The following is a 14,840-nucleotide window of genomic DNA, read 5'->3' as shown; positions in this document are numbered from 1 at the left end:
CTCTTTTGCTTGAACGGCATTTTGACAACTGAAGAGTGAATTCAAAATTGAAAGAAATACGTCAAGTTTATATTGACCAAATTTTGACCGTATCACCCTTTATTTTTGATATTTACTACGCTTTTTACGTTTTATACAGGTATATGACCTCTTTGACGTGTACAACTTTCTGACAGTAGAGAAGAAAAAGCGACTCGGACCATCTCTGATTGTTGTTTTCGTTAATTTTGTTAATTTTAACGTTTACTCTATAGTTCACAGTTTCCATCTAGTCGACACCGAGGGTATATTAATCTCTTGCATATCCAAAGATTCATTTAAATATTTTCCTTTGCTTGACATCGCCAATATAAAGCCTCATTTCAGCATATTTCCATAAATGCAATAAATCACATGAAATATTTCCCCCACTTCTACGTTTGTGACATTCCGTTTTAAAACAAAAAGTTCATTGTATATTTATAAAAGACTTTTTTTTTGTAGACAAAATATATTGAAATAATATTTAAGCACTTGCAGAATTTATGACTATGGCGGACGGGAGACCAGCTAACAGGTGCAGACTGTCAAGTGGCACATCTACATAATGTGCGGACAAAAATGTTTGGTGCCTAGACATACAAAAAGGACACATTTTTATTGTGATGCTCTAATGACAGTAAATTCCATGAATTTATAATTGCCTGACTTAAATAGATACACTGAAAATCTTATGGTGTACAGAAAATGTAAACTGTTTTATTGGAAGAATTAACTAAGTCGCAAGAAAATTGAACTAATTTGTATTTCACATTTTGAGATTTCCAAAATGCGTTGTTAAAACCAGGAAAATGTAATGGCCTGTTGTACTTTTTAACTGCTGTTCACGAAATCAACCCTCTCATAGAAGAAACAAATAAGGAATGTCTAAAGTCGGGCGGGGCCGACTATAATATACCCTGCACCACTGAGTAGATCTACATTTTCGATAACATCTCAAATTCTTCAAATTATTTCCCATATACATATATTAACAGCTGACTCGATCTGGACAATATATGTTGGACTTCTACAAAATCTATAAACTTAAAATTTAAGCTAATTCCCTGGGTTCCACCCCGGGGATGTTAGTAAAAAAATATTGGAAATATTTAAATCTAAAGTCATGCACTTCACAAAAGTGCATTTATGATTTATCGGAAGGTAGATATGTATTAGAAATATAGGACAATTTGAGTCATTTTTACACATTTTCGACTTGCAGTGGTAATTTTAAAAATAAAATCTGAACCGATTTCAAATAAAATCGGCACGTAGAGTAAAAATGTTGGTTCTACTCCTTGTGCAAAATATCACGAAAATCTTATTTTAATATTAGTTTTTGTGGTCATATGAGTGTAAATCAGGCGAATGTTATATATGGAAACTATATCTAAATCGGAACCGATTTCTTCCAAAATCAATAGAGTTCTATTTTGACCCACATGAAATATTTGTGCCAAATTTGAAGTTGATTGCAATAGAACTTTGACCCAGACTTTGATCACACAAATGTTTCTCAGACAGATTATGTTATTCCCAACGACACCATGTGTCTATCTCGTCTTCTTTTAGGTGTTGCAACCATATGCACTAACTTATAATACCCTGTTCCACAGTGTGGCGCAAGGTATAAAAATTAACTAAAAGTAAAGAAAAAAATTATTGGCGCCAAATCATGACCATTTTAACCATACTGTAGTTCATTCTTACTATCTTTTGGGAATCGTACGAAAATTTTCTTATACTTTAGTTCATATTTATTTTATGTGGACGACCATTGAACTTCATACCCACATTTAGTTAGAGGCATACTTCAAAAAAGTAAAATTTTGTTAGGCAGTGGAAAATTTCGAAAAATAATAAAATGTAACTATAAACAAATAATTTGTTTGCAATAAAAATAAGTTAGTTTAACTACGGATTGTTTTCGGTGTGTCAACACTCTCTAATTGTAAATTTTTCTTTATACCCTCAATCATAGATATACTAGGTTTGTCAGTCCTTGTGGAAAGCATCATAACATTGGTCTCAATTCCCATAAAGGTCTTTGTGATATTCTGGGTCGATCTAACAAAGTTAAATTTGGAGGGTGGCTGTTATGTAATGCAACAAAGTAAAGCGATACATTTTTCTTTTTGTTTTCATTTCACAATTCAAAAGCAAAAAATGTAGAAAATAACATCAAGTTTTAGTATGAGTTTACATTTGTTCTAATTTTCTACGTTTGGCATGAATTATGCGAACAAAAATCCATCAAATGCTGCGCGAAAATGGCTCTGCCATCTTTTGGCCCTTTCCCGGCGAAGTGTCGCCTTAAGATCATACACATTTGGTATTTTTTAGTACCACCTTTACCCTCTCCGGCGGAAAAGTCCAATGAATAGAAATTCGGAGATCTTGGTGGTCATTAGAACATTTTTGGCAATAATTTGGACCCCACACTCGATGAAAACAAACTTATGAAAGCAATTTGAAAATTTTCCAAGGTATATACAATAAAAAGGAACAAATTACCCTTTATGGTAAATATGTTTACGAAATTAATAAAATGTTTACAGTCAATTTAGTCAATTTGAGTATCACTAAACCCTGGAAATTTTTCTGTGTATTTAATGTTTTTTTTTTCATGAATATATTTACCATTGTTTATAGACAAGTGTACATTTGTTTCCATATTACGATGAGGAGAGAAGGAGAGAACGTGGTATATAGAGCTAAAGTATGCATGAATGACAGAGTAAATAATTTGCAAATATATTTAAAATTCAAATTTTGAATTTATTAAATCACAGTGGGTAAACAAACAAATTGTTTATGCTACAACAATCGTTATGAGTTGAGCAATATGATATTAAATAGGCGACATATGGAAATGAATTGTGTCATTACTCCTGATGGCCCTTGTTGTTGGGCAGGGAGAATAAATAGCAAATAATTTATGATGTTTATTTGGTACTTAGCGAATATAGTTAAACAGAATATATAGCCTTCGACTAACGGCAACGAAGAAAACCAATGTAACCCAGCATAACAAATTTAAGCACATCCAACACTAAACAAAACACTCTTCGCAGTGTACCATTGGCTGAAATTGAAATTTTGCGGCAAAAATTATCTACAATCAATCTAGTATCACCAAATATGGATATTTCTTATCAAAATCAAATGTTACCAACAAAAAGGGAGTAAATCCCCCCTATTCCAGGCGTTACTATAGAGGGGTCAGAAGTATAATCCCACTTGAAATACACAGAATGTAGTCATATATGGAGTTTAATTTAGGCTTCCTATTTTTATACCCCGCGCCACACTGTGGAACAGGGTATTATAAGTTAGTGCATATGTTTGCAACACCTAGAAGGAGACGATATAGACACATGGTGTCTTTGGCAAAAATGCTCAGGGTGGGCTCCTGAGTCGATATAGCCAAGTTCGCCTGTCCTTCAAATTTGGCACAAGTATGTGTTTTGGCTCAGAATAGAACCCTATTGATTTTGGAAGAAAATGGTTCAAATTTAGATATAGCTCCCATATATATATATATATATATATATATATATATATATATATATATATATATATATATATATATATATATATATATATATATATATATATATATATATATATATATATATATATATATATATATATATATATATATATATATATATATATATATATATATATATATATATATATATATATATATATATATATATATATATATATATATATATATATATCTATATATATATATATATATATATATATATATATATATATATATATATATGGGAGCTATATCTAAATTTGAACCAATTTCTTCCAAAATCAATAGGGTTCTATTCTGAGCCAAAACACATACTTGTGCCAAATTTGAAGGACAGGCGAACTTGGCTATATCGACTCAGGAGCCCACCCTGAGCATTTTTGCCAAAGACACCATGTGTCTATATCGTCTCCTTCTATATCGTATATAGATATATATATATATATATATATATATATATATATATATATATATATATATATATATATATATATATATATATATATATATATATATATATATATATATATATATATATATATATATATATATATATATATATATATATATATATATATATATATATATATATATTTCGCCCTATATAGCTCCCATATATATCTTTCGCCCGATATGGATTAATACTAAAATTTTGCACTAGGAGTACAAATAGTAGTATAGTCAAGCGTACCAAATTTTATTAAAATCGGTTCAGATTTAGATATAGCTCCCATATATATCGTTCGCCCGATTTACACTCATATGACCACAGAGGCCAATTTTTTGCTCCGATTTAGTTGAAATGTTGCACAGGGAGTAGAATTAGCATTGCAGCTATGCGTGCCAAATCGGTTCAGATTTAGATATAGCTCCCATATATAGCTTTCGCCCGCTTTGCACTCATATGATCACAGAGACCAATTGTTTGCTCCGATATAGTTGAAATTTTGCACAGGAAGTAGAATTAGCATTGTAGCTATACGTGCCAAATTTGGTTGACATCGGTTCAGATTTAGATATAGCTCCCATATATATGTTTTTCTGATTTCGACAAAAATTGGCAAAATACCAACATTTTCCTTGTTAAAGCGCCACTGCTTAGTCAAAAACTTGTAAAAATGACTCTAATTTTCCTAAACTTCTAATACATAATACATCTAATACATATATATCGAGCGATAAATCATAAATAAACTTTTGCGAAGTTTCTTTGAAATTGCTTCAGATTTAAATGTTTGCCATATTTATACCCTGCTCCACACTGTGGAACAGGGTATTATAAGTTAGTGCATATGTTTGCAACACCCAGAAGGAGACGAGATAGACACATGGTGTCTTTGGCAAAAATGCTCAGGGCGGGCTCTTGAGTCGATATAGCGATGTCCGTCTGTCCGTCTGTCCGTGAACACATTTTTGTAATCAAAGTCTAGGTCGCAGTTTTAGCCCAATCGACTTCAAATTTGGCACAAGTATGTGTTTTGGCTCAGAATAGATCCCTATTGATTTTGGAAGAAATCGGCTCAGATTTAGATATAGCTCCCATATATATATATATATTTCGCCCGATATGGACTTATATGGACCCAGAAGCCAGAGTTTTACCCTAATTTACTTAAAATTTTGCACAAGAAGAACAATTAGTACTATAGTCAAGTGTGCGAAATTTTATTGAAATCGGTTCAGATTTAGATATAGCTCCCATATATATTTTTCGCCCGATATGGACTAATACAGCCCCAGAAGCCAGAGTTTTACCCCAATTTGGTTGAAATTTTGCACAGGGAGTAGAATTAGCATTTTAGCTATGCGTGCCAAATTTGGTTGAAATCGGTTCAGATTTAGATATAGCTCCCATATATAGCTTTCGCCCGATTTACACTCATATGACCACAGAGGCTAATTTTTTGCTCCGATTTAGTTGAAATTTGGCACAGGGAGTAGTATTAGCATTGTAGCTATGCGTGCAAAATTTGGTTGAAATCGGTTCAGATTTAGATATATCTCCAATATATAGCTTTCGGCCGATTTACACTCATATGACCACAGAGGCCAATTTTTTGCTCCGATTTAGTTGAAATTGTGCACAGGGAGTACAATTAGCATTGTTGCTATGCGTGCCAAATTTGGTTGAAATCGGTTCAGATTTAGATATAGCTCCCATATATATGTTTTTCTGATTTCGACAAAAATGGTCAAAATACCAACATTTTCCTTGTAAAATCGCCACTGGTTAGTCGAAAAGTTGTAAAAATGACTCTAATTTGCCAAAACTTTTAATACATATATATCGAGCGATTAATCATAAATAAACTTTTTCGAAGTTTCCTTAAAATTGCTTCAGATTTAAACGTTTCCCATATTTTTTTACTAACATTGTGTTCCACCCTAGCGCATTAGCCGACTTAAATTTTGAGTCTATAGATTTTGTGGAAGTCTATCAAATTCTTCCAGATCGAATGATGTTTAAATGTATGTATTTGGGGCAAACCTTTATATATAGCCCTCAACACATTTGACGGATGTGATATGGTATCGAAAATTTTGATCTACAAAGTGGTGCAGGGTATAATATAGTCGGCCCCGCTCGACTTTAGACTTTCCTTACTTGTTTAAACTGGCATTTGTTTGTACGTGAATAGCTTTATTAATATACCGGAAAAATAGAATAAAAATTCGATAAATGTATCCTACATTTAGTTTTATAGATCGTAGATTAAAAGCCAGATAGGTCGCAAAAAAATTCCTTATTTTAAAGAACCCGCATCTTTGGCTCGGAATCAATACCAAAATCCTTAAAGGAACTTTTGTTTCATGTTAAGATAGCCATTTTTTAAGTCGAATCACTTAACTATAAGGACAAAATGACTCGACTTTTGGAGAAGGAAAAAAATGTATATCACAGAAATGCGTCTTTTCTTCTAAGCAGAATTCGCATTCGTATGTTATTTTAAGGACATAAAATCTTTGGCCTCACTACAATATTCTTTTCGGTATAGAGAATCTTTGAAACACTCAGTAATGTCACCAACCTTACTGAGATGGGATAATCCTTTGCTGAAAAACTGTTTTGGTGGAACGAACTTTTATACAAACAAAATTCCCCATTCTTGTAAAGTGTTTACTTTTAGATCAAATAAACCCGAATTTATGATAAGTGATTCAATGATTTTCTCCAAACTTTTTTATTTGCTTTTAAAGTACATTTTTTAGCGTCAAAAGAAAAGTTAGCTTGTCTAACCCATTACCCTTTGCAAGGCGGACATGCTAACGTTTGCTCCACGGTGGCTACCTTCGATTCTGGTTGACAGTCTTTAGTAGAAGAAGGGTACATAAGATTCGGCCGAACTTTTATACAAACAAAATTCCCCATTCTTGTAAAGTGTTTACTTTTAGATCAAATAAACCCGAATTTATGATAAGTGATTCAATGATTTTCTCCAAACTTTTTTATTTACTTTTAAAGTACATTTTTTTGCGTCAAAAGAAAAGTTAACTTGTCTAAAATCTCGTTCCTCGGAAAAGTGAACTCTTCTTTCAGTGTAGCCAAAACTGGTATTGAACCCCATTACCCTTTGCAAGGCGGACATGCTAACGTTTGCACCACGGTGGCTACCTTCGATTCTGGTTAACAGTCTTTAATAGAAGAAGGGTACATAAGATTCGACCTGGCCGAACTTTCGTGCGTATTTACTTCTAGTTTTTATTGTTTGCTGCAATGTCTTTTGTATTCCACAATCAGACATTTCTTTGTTTAAAGCATTTTTCTATTGTATAATTTCAGGATGCTCTCCATTCGATTGGCCAGCAACGATCATATAATTATTGCATTCTTCTATTGCCTTACGTAGACCATTCACTTAGTCTTAACGATTGCTGTGACAATCTTTTTTTTTTTTTTTTTTTGATTCGCTCTATAGACTTTGTAATTTGCCTTCATTGGCTTAAATTCGTTACAGATGAAAGAAGAATTTTTCTTTCATCCTCTTTTTTTTTTTGTTTTTGAAGGAAGCAGGAAAAGAATTTTCTTCCATTCTTCATCTGTCAAATGATCTGTGATTCTTGAGCAGTGTTTGAATTCCATTTAATTATTTCGATTTGCTAACGCCTTGTTCTTCGTCACCAATACACTATCATTCATTCGCTTAGTAATATAATTCCAAGGAGTTCGAAAAGCAATACGTGATAATTGACTGTTATATCGATGGCTTGCAATGTTGTTGGGAGTTTTTCATGAAGTTATGTGTTTCCTGGCATGTTATGTGAGAAATGAGAAAATAGGATAATTGGCAATGAGCTAAGCATAGGTGGAGTCGACTAATATAAGATGATATCCTAAATCAATCCTACAGAATTGGTAGAATTCAGTACAATCAAGGTGTATCATTTAAAAGCTGTCACTGAGATACATTTCAAGAAGAACGAAATATTGATATATATGCTAAAATCAAGGGAAGTCAGATATGGGATGCAGGACTTGCAAATTAATTATTTTAAGAGGGGTTGACAAATTTGTTAGGGATAAAGAGTTTTTTCCCATATTCATATTATACAAAATTCCATGTTGCATTGACCATATCACAAATACTTTCTCATAATAATTAAGACGTATACCCATTGAATAAGTTAAACAAATTCCACCTCTCTAAAATGCCTTTGTTATGTTTAGAGAACATAGTCACAATAATTACTAATCTAAATACCAATCTGAATTACATGCAATGCAATAATATGGAGCTAAATAAAATAAACAATGCAAACATTTTTTTAACCATTTTAGATGATGAACTAATTGTTACTGGCCCTAAATAATCAACCGGGCTGTAGTCATTAGGAAATTACCATAAATTTCCTGTTTCATCAAAAGGGAGTTGGTGGCCCACCCAAACCTTTACAATGCGCATTGTGTCCTGAGGATAAAAATCAAACCTAAATTGCATAAATTTATTTAACACGAAATGTAAATAAAAACGGAAAATCGCTATAGGTATGACCAACAAAATACTCAAGCTGGGAAAACACGAATATGTGAAATGACTTAGGCTAATCACAATTTGGCCTACCCATTTATTCAACAACATAGAGAAAATTCACAGAAGCGTAGAGAAGTCGTGGAGAAAAAATTAGGAATAAATTCATTTTAAAGATGAAGTAAGATGTGAAAAACTTAGTTGTGAATTTTAGGTATCTTCACTGAAAAAAAATATTTACGTAATATTAAAGAGTACACAACCTAAATTTAAGGATGAGCAATTTTTAACATATTAAGGACAAATTTCTTTGAAATAATCAAATTTTAATTAAAACAAGTATATACAGAAATAAGTTCGGCCAGGCCGAATCTTAAATATCCACCACCATGAATCAAATATAATAGTTTCCATTGAAAACTCTTCATTGTAGCGGGTTGATAATATATGAAAATTTAGGGGGGTGGGAGGTGGTTGATTACAGATATTCTCCTAAGCAGTCCAGTTCAACCAATACGTTTCCCGAAGATAAATTTAAAGATTCTACCTATGAAGACCATTTTTGTTTGAGTTTTAGAGGAATCACATACATCTTGTGTAGGTGTGCATGATGGACTAACGCCTTGCTTTGAAATCCAAAATCTGTAGATTTTTACCCCCATTATTCAAATGATTTTTACCCCCATTATTCAAATGATTTTTACCCCCATTATTCAAATGATTAGAAGAAATAAAATCTGGAAATTTTGTTTTCAGTTTCATGCAATTTTCATGATCAGTGAGCCTTCTATACCCTCAAGAAGTGACATCGTTCTATATGGAGGCCCTACCAAATGGACCTGGAAAAACTAAATCCGTTAAAATTTTAGGCGAATTTGTTAACAACAACGTCTTATAACGAGAGATCAATCTATATGGGTGATATGTCGAAAACATACATGGTTCTGAAAATTCTACAGAATCTGGACCCCAAATCGGAGGGCGGGTTTATAAGGGGGATATATCAAAATTTCTACCAATACACAATATATTCGAAACACCTATTTATGGCCCTAGATTTCAAACATATTTGTGGTCTTAAAATACCTCTAGATTTAAAAATTTCAGGCAAATTGGATTGAAAATACGGTTTCTAGAAGCCCAAGAAGTAAAATCGGGAGATCGGTCTATATGGAGACTATAGCATAACATGGACAGATACGCCACATTTTCGATACACCTATTTTTGGTACTAAAATTCCTCAATATTTCACATGTAAGGTAAATCGGATTGAAAATACGTTTTCCAGAAGCCTAAGAAGTAAAATCGGGAGACCGGTCTATATGGGGGCTATACCAAACCATGGACCGATAGACACCATTTTCGGCACACCTATTTGTTGTCTTCAAATACCTCTAGATATCCAATTTCAGGCTAATCGGATTGAAAATAAGGTTTCTAGAAGCCTAAGAAGTAAAATCGGGAGATCGGTCTATATGGGGGCTATACCAAACCATGGACCGATAGACACCATTTTCGGCACACCTATTTGTTGTCCTCAAACACCTCTAGATATCCAATTTCAGGCAAATCCGATAGAAAATACGGTTTCTAAAGGCCAAAGACTCCTAATCGGGGAATCGGTTTATATGGGGGGTATTTCAAAATCTGGACCGATATAGCCCATCTTTGAACTTGACCTGCCTATTGAAAGCTGTAGCGTGATTACAATACCCAAACAGACGTACATGGGTATATCGTCTTAGAATTTCTCCCTGATCAAGAATATATATACTTTATATAGTCGGAAATCGACATTTCGATGCGTTACAAACGGAATGACAAACTTATTATACCCCCATCATCATTCTATGGTGGTGGGTATAAAACACGAAAAATTAAAAGTACACAAAACCCAAATTTAAAAGTGAGTTGTGTCTTAAAATTATCCTTACTTGTAATCTCCGCTTCTTTGACTCAGAATCAATACCAAAATTGTTAAAGTTAAGACAAAATCTTAAGCGTGATTAACCAAACAAATGTCGTGCCTGAGCGTGAGTGAGGAAAATAGTTTCTTCGTGAGTGTGCGTGAGTAACAAATTTCGGAAAAACACGCTCACGAAAATAATCCCGCTTACAAACATAAAATGCTTACGAATTCATTTCATATATAGTGACATCCTAAGTGTTAAAAGTTTTATAACGCTCTCGATCATAATCATACTCATATTTTCAGTCAGGTTCTATAGGTAAATTACTCATAAAATTATTCGTGAGTCACAATATTTTTCGTGAGTCACGACATTTAAAATATTTCCGTGCGTGAGTACAATTTTTCTTTTCGTGAGCGTGAGTCCTACCAAAAAATATCGTGCGTGAATAAGATTTCTCCGTCGTGAGTGTGCGTGGTGGGTATAATAAAGTTTATAATTTTCCTTCAAAATTTTTCTACTCACCACCATAGAATGGTGATAGCGGTATAATAAGTTTGTCATTCAGTTAGTTCATCCGTTAGTTTATCATACACACCTACACGAGATGTTTGTGATTCCTCTAAAACTCAAACAAAAATGGTCTTCATAGGTAGAATCTTTAAATTTATCTTCGGGAAACGTATTGGTTGAACTGGACTGTTTAGGAGAATATCTGTAATCAAACCCCCCTAAATTTATATATATTATCAACCCGCTACAACGAAGAGTTTTCAATGGAAACTATTATATTTGATTCATGGTGGTGGATATTTAAGATTTGGCCCGGCCGAACTTACTTTATATTAAATTTAGGACACATATTTTGGAAATTTGCTTCCCTTCGTTAAAGTCGTACGTCTTTGAACTAAGACAAATTTTCCTTAAAGTAATGAAATACGAATTTCTAATTTCGAATTACACTTTTAAGTATCCGTTATAATTTCAATTTTTAAAGTGGCATTTGTTTGTACATGAATAGCTTTATTAATATACCGCGAAAAAAGAATGCAAATTTGGTAAATGAGATCGGTATTCTAATATTAATATTATTGGTCCCATAGTTAAAGCCAGATAAGTCGCCTAAAAATTTCTTTATTTTAAACAAGCCTCATCTTTGGTTCGGAATCAATACCAAATTCCTTAAGGGAAGGTCATAATCTGTGAATTCAAGTAAACTTGTTTTGAGTGTAGATAAAGTAGGTTCCCTACACTTAAACCTACGGTTTACGCCTCTGTGCTAATTTCAAACCTAATAGTACTAGAAAATACTACCTGCCATAAAGCTTTAAAGGAAAGCAATTGAAAGGAAAATTATTAAGAATTACTCTACGTTTAAAACGCTTAGAGCCATGGAAAAGCAATCAGCCCCAAAGAAAATCAGGCCATATTGCATGCCAAGCTCACACGGCTAGAGTGTAAATATTTAAAATGCTTTTGGCTGAGAATTTAATGAAAATACAAATTGCTTTATGAACACCAAACAGCACAAGCACAAATACCACCAACACCACTGCTATTACCGCAACTTGAACACTCACCCACATACACGGACACTAGAATAACCACTACCACTACCAAGTGCGATGGCATGCCTCACATAACACAACAACAGGACTCTTGACCAAACACATTTCTCCAACAAATGTAAACGCGCATTCACACATGATAATGTAGCTTAAGTCCAATGGCTGATCCAAAAACTTCATGGTAATACCTACCACTTTTACCGCATACAAATTAGGGTGTTATTTATAAACTGCTTCTTGTACAGGAAAACGCATATGCAAGTTGCACTCTTATCCAATTCAACATACACTTAAGAAGGGACACAGTTCGAGTAAGCGATATTGTGTGTAGGCATTATAAGATAGCTCAGAGAGGGGTAGTAGTAGTAGTAGTAATGACACGCGAATTGAAGATCTGTGTCAAAGGTGCTTTGAGCTAAATTACAGTATAAGGCCTTCCCATGTCATACAAAAATTTGGCAGGGCTTCTAGAAGGGATTCAAAATCGGGCTTTTTATAAATTCTCAGCAAAAAAATATTATAAGAATTTTTGAAATTAATTTTATTGCAGCCTCCATCATGGAATGGAATTTATAGTAAGTTTGTTATTCTCGTTATCACAGAATATGAACTAGACTGAAAAACCTACCCTACAAAAGCGAGTGACACCGCATTGACAAAAAGCATGCCCGGTTCAAAAGATTTTGCCTTTACAATAAAGATTTTGATACTGATTCCGAGCCACAGAAGCAGATAATTGAAGTAAGGACATATTTAAGACACAACTTTCTTTTAAATTTGAGTTTTGCGTATTTCATTCTAGGAAACAAGTTGTAATTTATACAGTTTTTTTCTTCATGTGCTATCAACGTTCAATAACGTGTGTTAACGACAACCTCAATTTCCATATTCAGACCAGAGATGGTCTGTATCAAGCTTTTTGCGACATTCGCAAAGTTGTAAACGTCGTAAACGTCACATACGCGTCCTAAATGTAGAACGTCGCAAACTCAAAATACTTCAGTCTCTTCAGCTAGGAAGCGAATGATATCCAAAATGATGATATGTGCGAAGAAGTTTCAATTCTCAGGAATGTTCATAAAGTTATTAACGTGTTAAAAAAAAAAAAAAAAAAAAAAAAAACAGTATGTACGGCCAGGCCGAATCTTAGGTACCCTCCAACATGGATTGCGTACAAATTTCTACAAAGGATTGTCATCCACAATCGAATTACTTGGGTTGTGGAAATACTTTCCGATGGCAAGGTATCATACAACTACTTAACATCGGTTCGGTTTATCTGACGGCTATATATAACTATAGGCCGATATGGACCTATTTAATTAGGCATGGTTGTTAAAGGCCATATACTAGCACAATGTACCATATTTCAACTTAATCGGATGAAATTTGCTCCTCAAGAGGCTCCAAAACCAAATCTGGGGATCTGTTTATATGGGAGCTATATATGATTATGGACCGATATGGACCAATTTTGGCATGTTTGTTAAAGAAGATATACTAACACCACGTACCAAATTTCAACCGGATCGGATAAATTTTGCTTCTCTAAGAGGCTCCGCAAGCCAATTCTGGGGGTTGGTTTATATGGGGACTATATATAATTATGGCTCGATGCACACAGAGAATAGATTAGTTGGAATTCAGTTGAATTTACGAATATTCTGTAATTAGAAATAAATAAAAGTTGATTATACCAATTTTCTGTACTTACATGCATTTGGTCATACCTGTAACCATTAGTTGAGATTTTTAACAGATTTTCTGTCGTGCTACAAGATAATTGGTTGTGGCAACCGAACCTACCTCATTTGATTAATTTTGATTCAAATTGGTTGATACGACCAACCGTAAGGAAAATTCTCAACTATCATTCATCAGTTACTACTTTCATATAGTATTCACAACCGAATAACATTTCGAATTTTTTAAACGTCATTTGTATTAATGAAAATAAGTTGAAGAATTTTTTGTATTATTTGAAACTTTAAAACAAACAAACAATATCGATATTATCTGTTATTTGTGATCGTAACAGAGCAAGAATGGTCTGTGAAGAGAAGGATGTGGGCAAGAAATTCAAAACAATGGTTTGTATTGGAAATATTTTTTACAGAACTCAACTCATTGTGCCGCACTTCTAGCATGTATAAAACATAAATTCGGAGGTTGAGGTTCAGCTTGGATCCAGAACTTTGTAAGAGGTAAAATCTACTCTCCCAAGCAGATCGGTTTTACTTCTAGTCCCGTGCAATTTGGGTGACCTTCTTGTCCCTGAAGAAGATAATTCGAGAGACCGGTGTATATGAGAACAATATCAAACATATACCAATATAAACCAAATTTTTCCAATTTTAGGAAAAAACAAATTAACTCTAGTTTTTCAATTTCAACAAAATCTGATAAAAATGTCGGTTTCGAGAAACACAAGAAGTCAGAGCGGGAAATGGGGCTATACCAAAAACTGGACCGATGCACTCCAAATTCCATACACATATTTGCGGGACCCAAAATTTCTAAGATTCAATTTGCTCGAATAGAAATTGCGATGTCTCGATGCTAAAGAACCCAACTCAGATCATCACTTTATATGGTGCTATATTAAAACCATCTTCAAATTTGACCTGCATGCAGAAAAAAGACGGGGTTTGTCTAAAATTTCAGCACGGTAAATTCATTATTGAAAGCTATAGCGTCATTACAACAGACACACAGCCAGAAATACAGAAGGATATCGTCTTAGAATTTCTCCCTGATCAAGAACAAATATAGGTTTATATAGTCGGAAATCGATCGTTTCCGTTACAAGCGGAATGATAA

At 33.5% G+C, this 14,840-nt stretch overlaps 1 protein-coding gene across 6 annotated transcripts in view; it reads right to left on the bottom strand.

Moving 5' to 3' along the window:
- Window positions 1-14,840, bottom strand: part of Mp (collagen XV/XVIII-type protein multiplexin) — a 1,363,033-nt gene that overhangs the window by 698,735 nt on the left and 649,458 nt on the right. The window lies entirely within an intron of this gene.

This window comes from Haematobia irritans, chromosome 4 (assembly GCF_050003625.1).
Source record: "Haematobia irritans isolate KBUSLIRL chromosome 4, ASM5000362v1, whole genome shotgun sequence".
Classification (NCBI taxonomy): Eukaryota; Metazoa; Arthropoda; class Insecta; order Diptera; family Muscidae; genus Haematobia; species Haematobia irritans.
Note: the sequence above shows the minus strand (reverse complement) of the source record. Positions and strands in the feature narration are given on the sequence as shown.